The sequence below is a fragment of the Canis aureus genome, chromosome 28, assembly GCF_053574225.1.
Source record: "Canis aureus isolate CA01 chromosome 28, VMU_Caureus_v.1.0, whole genome shotgun sequence".
Lineage (NCBI taxonomy): Eukaryota > Metazoa > Chordata > Mammalia > Carnivora > Canidae > Canis > Canis aureus.
This window is the reverse complement of record NC_135638.1, coordinates 15054715-15070528: the sequence shown is the minus strand read 5'-3', so window position 1 is coordinate 15070528 and position 15814 is coordinate 15054715. Positions and strand designations below refer to the sequence as shown.

The 15814-nt window shown below is 37.3% G+C and overlaps 1 long non-coding RNA gene across 10 annotated transcripts in view; it reads right to left on the bottom strand.

Annotated features, from left to right (window-relative positions):
- Positions 1 to 15814, bottom strand: part of LOC144300456 (uncharacterized) — a 230010-nt gene that overhangs the window by 206442 nt on the left and 7754 nt on the right. The window lies entirely within an intron of this gene.

Genomic DNA, 15814 nt, shown 5'->3' with positions numbered 1-15814 from the left:
ATTTAATCTCCCCAACTTTTTTGTTTCTGGCTCTCCAAATGTTCATACAAGAAAGTGCAATTTTCCCCCTCAGATTCTTTTCAAATAGCTCCCAGTTAAAGTGCTCACAAATGCCTGAGAATCAGTTCTGGTCACCCTCTCAGGTCCCCAGGGACATATGAGCTCCCCTTCACATTTGCCTTGATGCCAGTGTTAACAACCACGGACCACCATGTTAGCCATACAGAAAATTTGCTACTGCTATGATCAATGGAAAGAGTAGAGCTTAGCACCCCCAAAATTCAGGCAAGGGAGGAAGGTGGAGTGGAACAACAGGAGGAAAGGAATCTAAGAGAACATTTCTTCATTTCTAACAGGTTTGTGGTAGGCAGAAGAATTTCCCCAAATGCCTAAATCCTAATCCCTGGAACCCATAAGTAGATTTCCTTACAAGGAAAAAGGGGCCCTGCAAATGCAATTAAGGTTAAGGATCTTGAGATGGAAAAATTATCCTGGACCCAACCTAATCATATGAGTGCTTCAAAGCAGAGAACCTTTCCCAGCTGAGGTCAGAATCAAAGGGGGTTTTGAAAGAAGGAAGAAGGATCTAAGAGATGTAAAATTGCTGGTTTTAAATTAGAGGAAAGATGCCATGAGTCCAAATATGTGGGTACTGCAAGAAGCTAGAAAAGACAAGGAAACAGATTTTTCTCTGGAGGAAATGCAGCCCTACCCACACCTCGATTTTCACCCAGTTGAAATCTGTGTTTAATTTCTGATCTACAAAATTGTAAGATAATAAATTCATACTGTTTAAACCACTAACTTTATAATAATTTATTATGGCAGCGATAGAAAACTAATACAGGGTGATCATGGTTGAGTGATTTGGCTCTTCTGTCATTATTCTGGATGGGTGCCTCCAATCAGGTGCCTCCAATCAGGTTACTGCCTCCCGCTGGTTCCAGAGCTCACTCATCAGAGCTCCAGCCACCATGACGAGGCCCAGAGGGAGGAAGGAATTTTTTTTCTTCAAAGTATGCTCAGCAGAAGTGGCCATCAGCCCACATGTGACAGCTCTTTCTAGTCACTCACTCCTGAGTACCAGCTCTTCAATAGGGTGGCTGACTGCCGGAAGTAGCAAAATACTGATTACAAAATCAACACTGCCTTTTAACCTTCACCTTTTAATACTGAAATTTGTCTTCAGTTCCGATTCTCTTGTGCTCAGCGTCTTCAGTGCTGCTGCTATGCTACTCTTTCCAAACTCAGTTTAACTTCACTTTTAACCAGTTGAGTACTGGGGGAACCGTACCACACTGGTTCTGAGCCTAGCTTTTAACTTTATCAGCTTGTTAAACAGCAGCCCATCAGCAGAACAACATCATTAACCCAGGTATCTCCTTCAGTCACTTCTCATTTTGTGCATCTGCACCATGTTTAATGTGCTGGCTGTTGTGGAGTTTCCCCAAGACGACTGGGGACAATATGTCCAGGCTCCATCCAGGGAGTGACCCATCAGCAGCCAGCCTTCCAAGGTCACCCAAACACATACGGATGCTTCCCCTGCCCCTGGCTTTTTAATCTAAGAGTCTCAGGATACTTGCATCTCTCTCTCTCTCTTTCTCAATCTAACACACACCCATGAGTTAGCATGTCTGCTTCCACTGATGGAGTCCAATGGATAATAACTCTGTTCTCTAACTTGCCTAACTTAAAGCATGGCATTGACATGCATGTGTATATAAATGGTTATGTATGTGTCCTGATATACATTTAAATTTAATTTGATTTAACAGACACAAGAACGGCAAAGACCAGGGAGTAAAAAGTGGGTGGCAAGTTTCATTCTTCTGCATGTGGATGTCCAATTTTCCCAGCACCATTTATTGAAGAGACTGTCTTTCTTCCAATGGATAGTCTTTCCTCCTTTATCGAATATTAGTTGCCCATAAAGTTCAGGGTCCATTTCTGGATTCTCTATTCTGTTCCACTGATCTATGTGTCTGTTTTTGTGCCAGTACCACACTGTCTTGATGACCACAGCTTTGTAGTACAGCCTGAAATCTGGCATTGTGATGCCCCCAGATATGGTTTTCTTTTTTAAAATTCCCCTGGCTATTCGGGGTCTTTTCTGATTCCACACAAATCTTAAAATAATTTGTTCTAACTCTCTGAAGAAAGTCCATGGTATTTTGATAGGGATTGCATTAAACGTGTATATTGCCCTGGGTAACATTGACATTTTCACAATATTAATTCTGCCAATCCATGAGCATGGAATATTTTTCCATCTCTTTGTGTCTTCCTCAATTTCTTTCAGAAGTGTTCTATAGTTTTGAGGGTATAGATCCTTTACATCTTTGGTTAGGTTTATTCCTAGGTATCTTATGCTTTTGGGTGCAATTGTAAATGGGATTGACTCCTTAATTTCTCTTTCTTCAGTCTCATTGTTAGTGTATAGAAATGCCACTGACTTCTGGGCATTGATTTTGTATCCTGCCACGCTACCGAATTGCTGTATGAGTTCTAGCAATCTTGGGGTGGAGATTTTTGGGTTTTCTATGTAGAGTATCATGTCATCAGCGAAGAGGGAGAGTTTGACTTCTTCTTTGCCAATTTGAATGCCTTTAATGTCTTTTTGTTGTCTGATTGCTGAGGCTAGGACTTCCAGTACTATGTTGAACAGCAGTGGTGAGAGTGGACATCCCTGTCTTGTTCCTGATCTTAGGGGAAAGGCTCCCAGTGCTTCCCCATTGAGAATGATATTTGCTGTGGGCTTTTCATAGATGGCTTTTAAGATGTCGAGGAATGTTCCCTCTATCCCTACACTCTGAAGAGTTTTGATCAGGAATAGATGCTGTATTTTGTCAAATGCTTTCTCTGCATCCAATGAGAGGATCATATGGTTCTTGGTTTTTCTCTTGCTGATATGATAAATCACATTGATTGTTTTACGGGTGTTGAACCAGCCTTGTGTCCCAGGGATAAATCCCACTTGGTCATGGTGAATAATTTTCTTAATGTACTATTGAATCCTATTGGCCAGTATCTTGTTGAGAATTTTTGCATCCATGTTCATCAGGGATATTGGTCTGTAATTCTCCTTTTTGGTGGGGTCTTTGTCTGGTTTTGGAATTAAGGTGATGCTGGCCTCATAGAACGAATTTGGAAGTACTCCATCTCTTTCTATCTTTCCAAACAGCTTTAGGAGAATAGGTATGGTTTCTTCTTTAAACGTTTGATAAAATTCCCCTGGGAAGCCATCTGGCCCTGGACTCTTGTGTCTTGGGAGGTTTTTGATGACTGCTTCAATTTCCTCCCTGGTTATTGGCCTGTTCAGGTTTTCTATTTCTTCCTGTTCCAGTTTGGTAGTTTGTGGCTTTCCAGGAATGCGTCCATTTCTTCTAGATTGCCTAATTTATTGGCGTATAGCTGTTCATAATATGTTTTTAAAATCGTTTGTATTTCCTTGGTGTTGGTAGTGATCTCTCCTTTCTCATTCATAATTTTATTAATTTGAGTCTTCTCTTTTTTCTTTTTAATAAGGCTGGCTAATGGCAAGGAAGAATTATAATTCTAAAAAAGGATACTGCACTAGTACACATGTTTCCATCTCTATCACCTCATTCTAGATGACAACCATATGAAATAATTAATTCTGTCTCCAATTTTGAGGAAGGAAATATGTCCACAGAAGTGTATGGACTTGCTCAAAGTCTCCTATTACTGATATTCAGGCAGGTTTTCAGTCCAAGTCCTCCTAATAGTTTTTTAGAACCCTTTCTACTCTTTCACTGCTCTGGACCTAGTTCCACCTAAAGGTAGGATCTATTTAAACAAACTTGTTGGTTGAGCTCATGGCTTTTTTCATTAAAAAAATAAATCTTTAACTTATAGCAAAGCAAACAGAATTGCTTTTAACCAGTTCATAGAATGCCAGTATTACAGATTCTTGCCAAAGACTACAACCCTAAACTCTCCCAGTCCAAACCATATCAGAAGCCAGTCCAGGAGAAATACTATTTAGGAATCAGTTTTATATGATGCAGCCCATTGACTACCAAAGAAATACAAATTTAAATGGCACTAGTTTGGCTCAGTGATAAAGGACAATAGAAGAGGCAAGTCTGTGAAATTCGTATTTAATCTAGTCTCAGATGCTATGAAGACCCATTCCTCCTTATAAGATCCCTGAAGAGAAATTTCAGTCATAATTCAGAATTCGGAAACACTGTGCTTTTTTCAAATACTACTTAGTTTTTCATCTTTCGTAGACTCTAAATTTTGTAAATAACTATATTACCCTCCCTTCATTGGCCTTGAAGGAAGCGCTAAGTCAAATTTGCAGACATATCTCAAGATTATGTGGTGTGTATGGCTGTGCCATAATTGTATTTTTAGTTTAATTATCATCTTGATTTTTTTAAACTAATTAATTAATATTTTTAAAGAGAGAAAGTGCATGCCTGAGTGGGGTGGCAGGGGGAGGAGGAATCTCAAAGAGGCTTCATGCCCAAGATGGAACTCAATGAAGGGCTCAATCTCACATCCCTGAGATCATGACTTGAGGTCAAATCAGAAGTCTGATGCTTCACCAAATAATCAACCCAAGCACTAATCCACCCAAGTACCCCTTTCCCAATATAATGCATTGCATTCATTTTTATATTGCTTAAAAACTGTATGGAACTTGGTGGTTAATGCATTAAAAGAAATAATGAACTTTTGGTTTTGTAAAGCCAAATTAATAATTAAATCATGAAAAAAAAATAATTAAATCATGTAGCTTTCTATATTTCTGGCTTAATGCTGAAATAAAGCATGAATAATCCTAAAATGATATGATTACTATTCTTAGGTGATCCTTTATAAATATCCACTGATCTAGCTGAACTTTTGAAGGAGCTCTAGGGAAAACTCCTCAAAATAAAGATTGCTGGCAGGAACCTAAATATCAGACATTATCTAGGTCATGGTTAAAACAGAATTGCTATAACTTTAAATTTTACAAGTGTGTTTAAAAGTGTTGAGGTTTTATTTTGAACAGAGATTACAGATAAATACTTGGAATTGGTTAAATCTGAGCCAAATTCAGACACCTCCCCTCCTGCCTTAATTTCTTCATAACACTCCTTCCTTACATTTCAGTTTCCACAATTAAAAATTTTAAGTTGTTTAGATGATTAAATGAGATAATGTACATAAGCACTCAGCACACTGTCTGGCATAGAATAAGTCAACAAGTGGAAACCATTGTTATCATAATATGGTTGTTAACTCAAAATGGCAAATATTAGCCCTTGATCTTATCACCGTTATTATTATTATCTCAGAATAAAAAGTGACCCCACCAAGGACACTTGAAATCAAGGTTAAGACTTTGCTCAGAGGTAGCAATGCATCGATTCTCATGGTCACACAAGTGTTTGTTAGAAACTTCAAAGTTTTCATGTCAGTTAACTAAAGAAGCAGAAGCTTTTGAGTATAAGAGTTATCAAACACCTACCAGTATCATAGCTCCTGTAATGTGTGCATTTGAATACATCCTCAAAAACCCATCAGGATCACTTAACTTCAGAGTGATAGTTATACAGTGATAACCCCTGTATAACCAAATGATTTAACTTGTTGAGTAGAGCTAATTACTTCATCTATCAGGTTGCCAAAGCAATTGTGACAAAAAATGATTTTAGTTTTAGCACATATTACCCTTAAGTATCCTTCTTAATTATTAGCTATCAACCAACTGAACTGCTTCTGGGAAATATTAAAGAAACCTGGATGCAGAGCATTGTGTTTGCTTCTTACGATTGTCATTTGTTTGTCAATCTATTTACCTACCTGTTCATCTACTTGTAGATTTTTTTTCACTTAAATAAAAATGTAAGTGAAAATTTTTGAGTCAGATTTTCAATTTAGGATTATATTTTCCCTAAGAAGTGAGGGTTCCAAGATATTGCAGGTCAGCTATGCTACACATACAAATATACTGATCTGTTATTTCTCTGAGCAAATGTCATTTCCTGAAACCTTTTGGCCATTGATGCAGCTGCTGTGTATTTAAAAGAATTCATTTTAGCCAGTGTAACAAATCTATTTTTATATTTATGGCTTCTGTATGTTTTTAACTGATAGTTTTATTCATAGTAGGGACTGTTTCTTGTTTTTTTTCCACTTCCTAATGCCCGGTCCCTAAAATGGGTCTGATACTTGGAGACCATTCTACTCACTGAATTACTGAATGAATGGATCCATTAAATTTCACCTACGAAAGCAATACATAATACTTATAATCACAGTTTTGACTAAAAATACTTTCAGTAGTATATAAGAAGTCCCTTCTGCAGACAGTTAAATTAAATAAAACAACAGAGTGTGATATAATGCTGTTTTGCTCATTTCTGTATCCTTTAATACTCTGTCTGAGAAGTCTAAGTAATGGTAAGATGCCATTGTCGGTGATATCGGTGTTTTTAGAATTGCCATCATTAACCTGGCATATTTAGAACAAATCTTGACTTAACAAATCTGAAATATTCCCCTTTTAGGCCTCCAAAGTATAAATTAAGCTTCTAATAAATCATCTTTCTTCTTTAGCTAGGTTTAAAAATCACAGTCAACCCAGATACTTACTTTCGAATCCCATATTCTTATCCTTGTAACAGTTTAGTAAATTCCTAGATTTTTTTTTTAAATATAGATGGATTTAAGTAATTCTAATGATTTGAATTCATTTTGCAAACATTTCCCAGCCTATGACTTAAGGAAATGTTCAATATATCTTTTTTAAAGATAGCTATTAACTAAGCTGAAATATTCTCAACACACTACATTATGTACAAAAGCTCTAAAAGTGTTCTGAATAAAAATGACTTGCTAAGATTCAGTAATATATTATCTCATATTTACATATTTCGTTAATAGATTTACATGAAACTATCAAATAATTGTTCTGGTTATGCTTAGAATTTAAAATTTTACTTGTCTTTTAGATAATACAAAATAATTTCCAAGGCAGTTCTCTGAGTATTTGTCTTATCTGATTATGTGCATGCATAGTTGACATTTGTTGAATATTAATCATACTTCAAAAGAGCAAAAATAGATTCTTCTTCATTCTAGGTATTACTGGCTTCTGGATAATTATTGAACAGAATGATTTTTTTCTCAAATTTACCACACAAATGAAGATATTCAATGTTTTCCTTCCAGTCAAGATTCTAAGTATATCACTATCAACTACTTTAGCATAAGCACTATTGCTTTGAAAAATGTTTCACATAAATTTTGCTTTAGGAATTGATGGTTGCTGATGTTTGTAAACATCAGCCCAACCTGATTCTTCAATAAGGCAACATGATGAGTGGTCCTGGCTCCATATTGAAATGCCAGTAAATACCCATAAGATAAATTATGTTGGAATTCCAGGCATTTTAGGTAGTGCCTTGAGAATATGCACCAACATGGTAGGTTGAGAATATGCACTAATATGGCACATCAAGAATATGTGCCAACATGGTAAGAAGAAAAAATCTATAGAATTCTCTTTATATTTATGTGAGGACCATAAATCCCCACTTAATATGCCATAAAATAAACATGAAAGAGGCATCTGAATGCCCATTTATGTCTCAGTCTATGGGTTTCCAAATCATCAAATGCCATAAGTTTTCTTTATCACTAAAGACTTTTTATGATTGAGCACCACTTCTGCCAATGACAGATACACGGCAGCAGAAACTTGGAACTTGGTTTTTAAATGATAAGTGTCTGTACAGAGCTAGATTTACTAGGAAACAAAATTTAAAAGATTTTTATGAAAAACTACTTATGTGGCAAAATTTAACTCTAAAGGGTAAATGTACCAAGGGTGGGCCAAGATGGCAGAGTAGGGTCCCCAAGTCCCCTGTCCCCACCAACTTACCTAGATAACTTTCAAACTATCCTTAAAACCTACAAATTCAACCTGAGATTTAAAGAGAGAACATCTGGAATGCTACAGAGAAAAGGGTTTTCACTTCTAACATGATACACTGAGAATCAGCAGAGCAAGCCCCTCGCCTAGAAGACCAGCTGGAAGAACAGGGGAAGAGCAAGTTCTTGACCGAGCAATGCTGAAAAGCTCCAGGGAAGTCAGGGATTTACAGTATATAGAACCAGAGGGTACCCCTCCTTTTTTTTTTTTTTTTTTTTACTTCGTCAGTATAACTCGTTTTTATATCAGACTGTAAATTTCCATTTTTCTCTCTTTTCCCACCTCAACTATAATATTTTACCACCTCTTCATTTTTAAGATTCTTCCTTCTTGACTCATATTTCCATATTTCTACAATTACAGGTCCTAGATATATTTTCCACTTCTAGATTCCCTTCAACATACTCAACTTAATTTGGGGAAATAAACAAGATTTGTTTTGTTTTGTTTTGTGTTTTTTGTTTTCTCTGCCTTATTTTGTTCTACAATGGCGGAAGTTAATACCTCCTAAAACATGACCAATATGCACCCAGAGCCAAGTGGTATATTGTGCTGGTTCATTCTGTGAGATTCCTCATTCCCTTTCTGCCCCCCTCTTTTTATCTATTTACGTTTTGGTGATCAATGTTGGGGCCCTCTACAAGTATTTCTGGTTTATATAAATTTGGAACTGAGCATCTTCTAATATGCAGAACTTAATATACTCAGAAATAAGGGGATCACCCTCTAGAACCCCTCAGGTAGACTACATTCTCCCTTCACTACAACTTCTTCATCACCATCTACCAGTCCCCACACCTTATTTTTTCTTCTCCTTTTTTTTCTTTTTTCTTTATCTTTTCTTTTCTTTTTTCTCATCTTCTTTAGGATTCCTGGCCTTTTATTTTTTACTACTTTTTTTTTTTAATTTGTTTTTCACTTTTAGTGGTCCTTTTGTTTTAATTTGTTCTGATCTTTATTTTCAATTTCTGGTTTCTGACCTCGGCAGAATCATCTAGGGTGAAATTTACTTAGGTCGTGGCTGATATTCTTGATACAGCCCACTCATACAGCCACTCTGCACTGAGCAAGATGACTAGAAAGAACTTACCACAAAAGAAAGAATCAGAAACAGTACCCTCTCCCAGAGTTACAGAATTTGGATTACAATTCAATGTCAGAAAGCCAATTCAGAAGCACAATTATAAAGCTACTGGTGGCTTTGGAAAAAAGCAAAAAGGAATCAAGAGACTTCATGACTGCAGAATTCAGGTCTAATCAGGCTGAAATTAAAAATCAATTAAACGAGATACAATCCAAACTGGAGGTCCTAACGATGAGGGTTAATGAGGTAGAAGAAAGAGTGAGTCACATAGAAGACAAATTGACGGCAAGGAAGGAAGCTGAGGAAAAAAGAGAAAAACAATTAAAGGACCATGAGGAAAGGTTAAGGGAAATAAATGACAGAAGGAAAAATCTATGTATAATTGGGGTTCCAGAGGGCACCAAGAGGGACAGAGGACCAGAAAGCATATTTGAACAAATCATAGCTGACAACTTCCCTAATTTGGGGAGGGAAACAGGCATTCATATCCAGGAGATAGATCCCCCCAAAAGTCAATAAAAACCGTTTAACACCTCGACATTTAATAGTGAAACTTGCAAATTCCAAAGATAAAGAAAATCCTTAAAGCAGTGAGAGACGAGATCCCTAACTTATATGGGGAGAAATATTAGATTAACAACAGACCTCTCCACAGAGACCTGGCAGGCCAGAAAGGACTGGCAGGATATATTCAGGGTCCTAAATGAGAAGAACATGCAGCCAAGAATACCTTATCCAGCAGGGATCTCATTCAGAATAGAAGGAGAGATAAAGAGCCTCCAAGTTAGGCAGAAACTGAAAGAATATGCAACCACCAAACCAGCTCTGCAAGAAATATTAAGGGGGACTCTGTAAAAGAAAGAGGAAACCCAAAGAAATAATCCACAAAAACAGCAACTGAATAGATATTATGATGACACTAAATTCATACCTTTCAACAGTAACTCTGAATGTGAATAGGCTTAATGATCCCATCAAAAGATGAGGACTTCAGACTGGATAAAAAAAGCAAGACCCATCTATTTGCTGTCTACAAGAGACTTATTTTAGACCTAAGGACACCTACAGCCTGAAAATGAAAGGTTGAAGAACCATTTAGCATTCAAATGGTCCTCCAAATAAAGCAGGGGTAGCAATCTTCATATCAGATAAATTAAAGTTTATCCCAAAGACCGTAGGAAGAGATGAAGAGGGACACTACATCATACTTAAAGGATCTATCCAACAAGAGGACCTAACAATCATGAATATTTATACTCCTAATGTGGGAGCTGCCAAGTATAGCAATCAGTTAATAACCAAAGCAAAGACATACTTAGATAACACACTAATACTGGGAGACTTCAACATGGTGCTTTCTGCAAATGATAGATTTTCTAAGCACGACATCTCCAAAGAAACAAGAGCTTTAAATGATACACTGGACCAGGTGGATTTCAAAGATATTTACAAAACTTTACATCCAAACTCAACTGAATACACATTCTTCTCAAGTGCACATGGACTTTCTCTTGAATACACCACATACTGGGTCAAAAATCAGGTCTCAACTGGTACCAAAAGATTGGGATTGTCCCCTGCATATTTTCAGACCACAATGCTTTGAAACTTGAATTCAATCACAAGAAGAAATTTGGAAGAAACTCAAACACGTGTATATCAAAGAGCATTCTGCTAAAGGATGAAAGGGTCAAACAGGAAATTTGAGAAGAATTAAAAGGATTCATGGGAACTAATGAAAATGAAGATACAAGCATTCAAAATCTTTGGGCTACTGCAAAAACAGTCCTAACAGGGAAATACATCGCAATACAAGCAACCCCAAAAAGTTGGAAAAAGCTCAAATATACAAGCTAACCTTGCACCTAAAGGAACTGGAGAAAGAACAGCAAATCTACACCAGGGATCCCTGGGTGGCGCAGCGGTTTAGCGCCTGCCTTTGGCCCAGGGCATGATCCTGGAGACCTGGGATCGAATCCCATGTCGGGCTCCCGGTGCATGGAGCCTGCTTCTCCCTCTGCCTGTGTCTCTGCCTCTCTCTCTCTCTCTCTCTCTCTCTCTGTGACTATCACAAATAAATAAATTTTTTTTAAAAAATTAAAAAAATTAAATAAAATAAAATCTACACCAAGCAGAAGAGAGTTACTAAAGATTCGAGTAGAACTCAATGAAATAGAGACCAGAAGAACTTAAGAACAGATCAACAAAACCAGGAGTTGGTTCTTTGAAAGAGTTAATAAGATAGATAAACCATTAGCCAGCCTTATTAAAAACAAAAGAGAAGAGACTCAAATTAATAAAATCACGAATGAAAAAGGAGAAATCACCACCAATACCAAGGAAATGCAAACGATTTTAAAAACGTATTAGAAGCAGCTATATGCCAATAAATTAGGCAATCTAGAAGAAATGGACACATACCTGGAAAACCACAAACTACCAAAACTGGAACAGGAAGCAATAGAAAACCGGCACAGGCCAATAGCCAGGGAGGAAATTGAAGTAGTCATCAAAAACATCCCAAGACACAAAAGTCCAGGGCCAGATGGCTTCCCAGGGGAATTCTATCAAACATTTAAAGAAGAAACAATACCTATTCTACTAAAGCTGTTCGGAAAGATAGAAAGAAATGGAGTACTTCCAAACTTGTTCTGTGAGGCCAGCATCACCTTAATTCCAAAACCAAAGACCCCTCCAAAAAGGAGAACTATAGACAAATATCCCTGATGAACACAGATGCAAAAATTCTCAACAAGATACTAGCCAATAGGATCCAACAGTACATTAAAAAGATTATTCATCATGACCAAGTGGGATTTATCCCCGGGATGCAAGGCTGGTTCAACACTCATGAAACAATCAACATGACAGATCATATCAACAAGAGAAAAAACAAGAACCATATGATCCTCTCAATAGATGCAGAGAAAGCATTTGACAAAATACAGCATCCATTCCTGATCAAAATTCTTCAGAGTGTAGGGATAGAGGGAACATTCCTCATTATCTTAGAAGCCATCTATGAAAAGCCCACAGCAAATATCATTGTCAATGGGGAAACACTGGGAGCCTTTCCTCTAAGATCAGGAACATGACAGGGATGTCCACTCTCACCACTGCTATTCAACATAGTATTAGAAGTCCTAGCCTCAGCAATCAGACAACAAAAAGAAATGAAAGGCATTCAAATCAGCAAAGAAGAAGTAAAATTCTCCCTCCTTGCAGATGACATGATACTGTACATAGAAAACCCAAAAGATTCCACCTCAAGATTGCTAGAACTCATACAGCAACTCGGCAGTGTGGCAGGATACAAAATCAATGCCCAGAAATCAGTGGCATTTCTATACACTAACAATGAGACAGACTGAAGAAAGAGAAATGAAGGAGTCAATCCCATTTACAGTTGTACCCAAAAGCATAAGGTACCTAGGAATAAACCTAACCGAAGAGGTAAAGAATCTATACCCTAAAACCTATGGAACACTTCTGAAAGAAATTGAGGAAGACACAAAGAGATGGAAAAATATTCCATGCTCACGGATTGGAAGAATTAATATTGTGAAAATGTCAATACTACCCAGGGCTATTTACACATTCAGTGCAATCCCTATCAAAATACCATGGACTTTCTTCACAGAGTTGGAACAAATAATCTTAAGATTTGTGTGGAATCAGAAAAGACCCGAAATAGCCAGGGGAATATTGAAAGAAAACCAGAGCCGGGGGCATCACAATGCTGGATTTCAAGTTGTACTACAAAGCTGTGATCATCAAGACAGTATGGCACTGGCACAAAATTAGACACATAGATCAATGGAACAGATTAGAGAACCCAGAAGTGGGCCCTCAACTCTATGGTCAACTAATCTTTGACAAAGCAGGAAAGACTATCCAGTGGAAAAATGACAGTCTCTTCAATAAATGGTGCTGGGAAAATTGGACAGCCACATGCAGAAGAATGAAACTAGATTATTCTCTTGCACCATACACAATGATAAACTCAAAATGGATGAAAGATCTAAATGTGAGACAAGATTCCATCAAAATCCAAGAGGAGAACACAGGCAACACCCTTTTTGAACTTGGCCACAGTAACTTCTTGCAAGATACATCTATGGAGGCAAGGGAAACAAAAGCAAAAATGAACTATTGGGACTTCATCAAGATAAAAAGCCTCTGCACAGCAAAAGAAACAGCCAACAAAACTAAAAGACAACCTACAGAATCGGAGAAGATATTTGCAAATGACCTATCAGATAAAGGGCTAGTATCCAAGATCTATAAAGAACTTATTAAACTCAACAGCAAAGAAATAAACAGTCCAATCATGAAATGGGCAAAAAACATGAACAGAAATTTCACCAAAGAAGACATAGACATGGCCAACAAGCACATGAGAAAATGCTCCGCATCCACTTGCCATCAGGAAAATACAATTCAAAACCACAATGAGATACCACTTCACAGCAGTGAGAATGGTGAAAATTAACAAGACAGGAAACAACCAATGTTGGAGACGATATAGAGAAAGGGGAACCCTCTTGCACTGTCAGAGGGAATGTGAACTGGTGCAGCTGCTCTGTAAAACTGTGTGGAGGTTCCTCAAAGAGTTAAAAATAGTTCTGCCCTATGACCCAGCAATTGCACTGTTGGGGATTTACCCCAAAGATACAGATGCAGTAAAACGCCGGGACACCTGCACCCCGATGTTTCTAGCAGCAATGGCCACAATAGCCAAACTGTGGAAGGAGCCTCGGTGTCCATCGAAAGATGAATGGATAAAGAAGATGTGGTCTATGTATACAATGGAATATTCCTCAGCCATTAGAAACGACGAATACTCACCATTTGCTTCAACATGGATGGAACTGGAGGGTATTATGCTGAGTGAAGTAAGTCAGTTGGAGAAGGACAAACATTATATGGTCTCATTCATTTGGGGAATATAAAAAATAGTGAAAGGGATTAAAGGGGAAAGGAGAGAAAATGAGTGGGAAAAATCAGAGAGAGAGACAGAACATGAGAGACTCCTAACTCTGGGAAACAAAAAAGGGGTAGTGGAAAGGGAGATGGGTGGGGACTTGGGGTGACTGGGTGACAGGCACTGGGGGGTGCTTGACGGGATGAGCACTGGGTGTTAGGCTATGTGTTGGCAAATTGAACTCCAATTTTAAAAATACAAAAAAAAAAATAAAAATAAATGGTAAATGTAGCATTGAGCTTTTTAAAAAAACAAAAAACAAAAAAAAAAACCTCTGAGGAAGCATACTTGTCTCCCCCAAAAAAGGTGTATTATTAGCTTTCCTAAGATATTGGGTAATAACAGGGTAACTATAGAACTTCTTTTGGAATAGAAAAAGCAAATCACAAAAGCCAAAATGGCCTACAACATTGGAAAATAAGTAAATTTTCTCAATATATCATTAAATATGTAATATTTAATACATTATTTAATAAATAATTTTATCTTTAAAATTGACATAATTGGGACACTGAGTCGCTCAGTCAGTTAAGTGTCTGCCTTCAGCTGAGGTCATGATCCTGGAGTCCTGGGATCGAGCCCCCCATTGGGCTCTCTATTCAGTAGAAGCCTGCTTCTTTGCCTCTGCCTGTCGCTCTGCCTACTTGCTCTCTCTCTTTCTCTCTCTCTCTCTCCCTCTCAAATGAATAAATAAGAAATCTTTTTAAAAATTGACATAATTTTCAAGGTTTTCTCAGAGCCTGGTCATCTGATACTTCTAATAATTCAAGACTCCTCTTTCTTTTCAGAGATTATTATTTTGGCACAATGATGCGTAGTAATATGATATGTATTGCTTTCCTTGTATAATTTCTTTCTTATTTCTGAAATTAGACTTTAGAAATCAGTTTATATGATTCTGTTTATATTTTTAGGCTACTAATTAGACAAAACATTGATAAAGAAGGGAAATTCTGGTAAAGGAAAGAAGTATTTCTTTCACACACATGCTTTCTATCTTCAGGCCTTTACTTGTAAATCCTTCCTCTGCTCAGACAATGTGTTGTCATCTGCTTTGATGGCCTTACCCAACATGTATACTAAGGCATTCTTTGGTGAAGTGGCCTGAGTCATTAGTGCATGTGAATTTTTAATATTTGGATTAGTGACTCAAATGGAATTTCTTTTATAGAAAAATAAAGTCCCCCGCCCCAAATTCTTCTCATAATGGTTGTAGGAATTTAATGATTTCATTATGCTCATTACCAATGCCATCGTAAAACACTACTATACCAGCAGCAAAACAATAGAAGACTGTAATATGAGATCATAATTTCTAGCATAAATCAATCAGATAGAAAGAGGTTGGAGAGGAATGCAAAGAGTATTCTTGGAATATGTTCAAAATCTAATCATGATCTGTAATGCTCTGATTTACAGCATCTCCTGTCTGCTTGCTTTCTCATTTAAATGACCTGTGTTTCCTTTTTAAAGTCAATGCTGGAAAGATTTCAAATAGGATGATATTCAACAGGAAGGAAGACATAAACAAAACCCAAATGGGTACTTGACAACCTTAATACTCAAGCAAGTGGGTCAGAGTTCATTAGGTTATTTAATCTAGCCATGCAAATTGGTTTATGCTAGGGTCTGAAATAAATCAAACTGAGCTTAAAGAAAATCGGACAGTGGCTCTAAAACCAAATCTCACCTTATTCTCTGGAACATAGAAGTAAATTTGACTCTAAGACTTTGCACTTACTGTTCTCATTGCCTGGAATGCTTTTCCCTAGAATATCTGACTCATAAT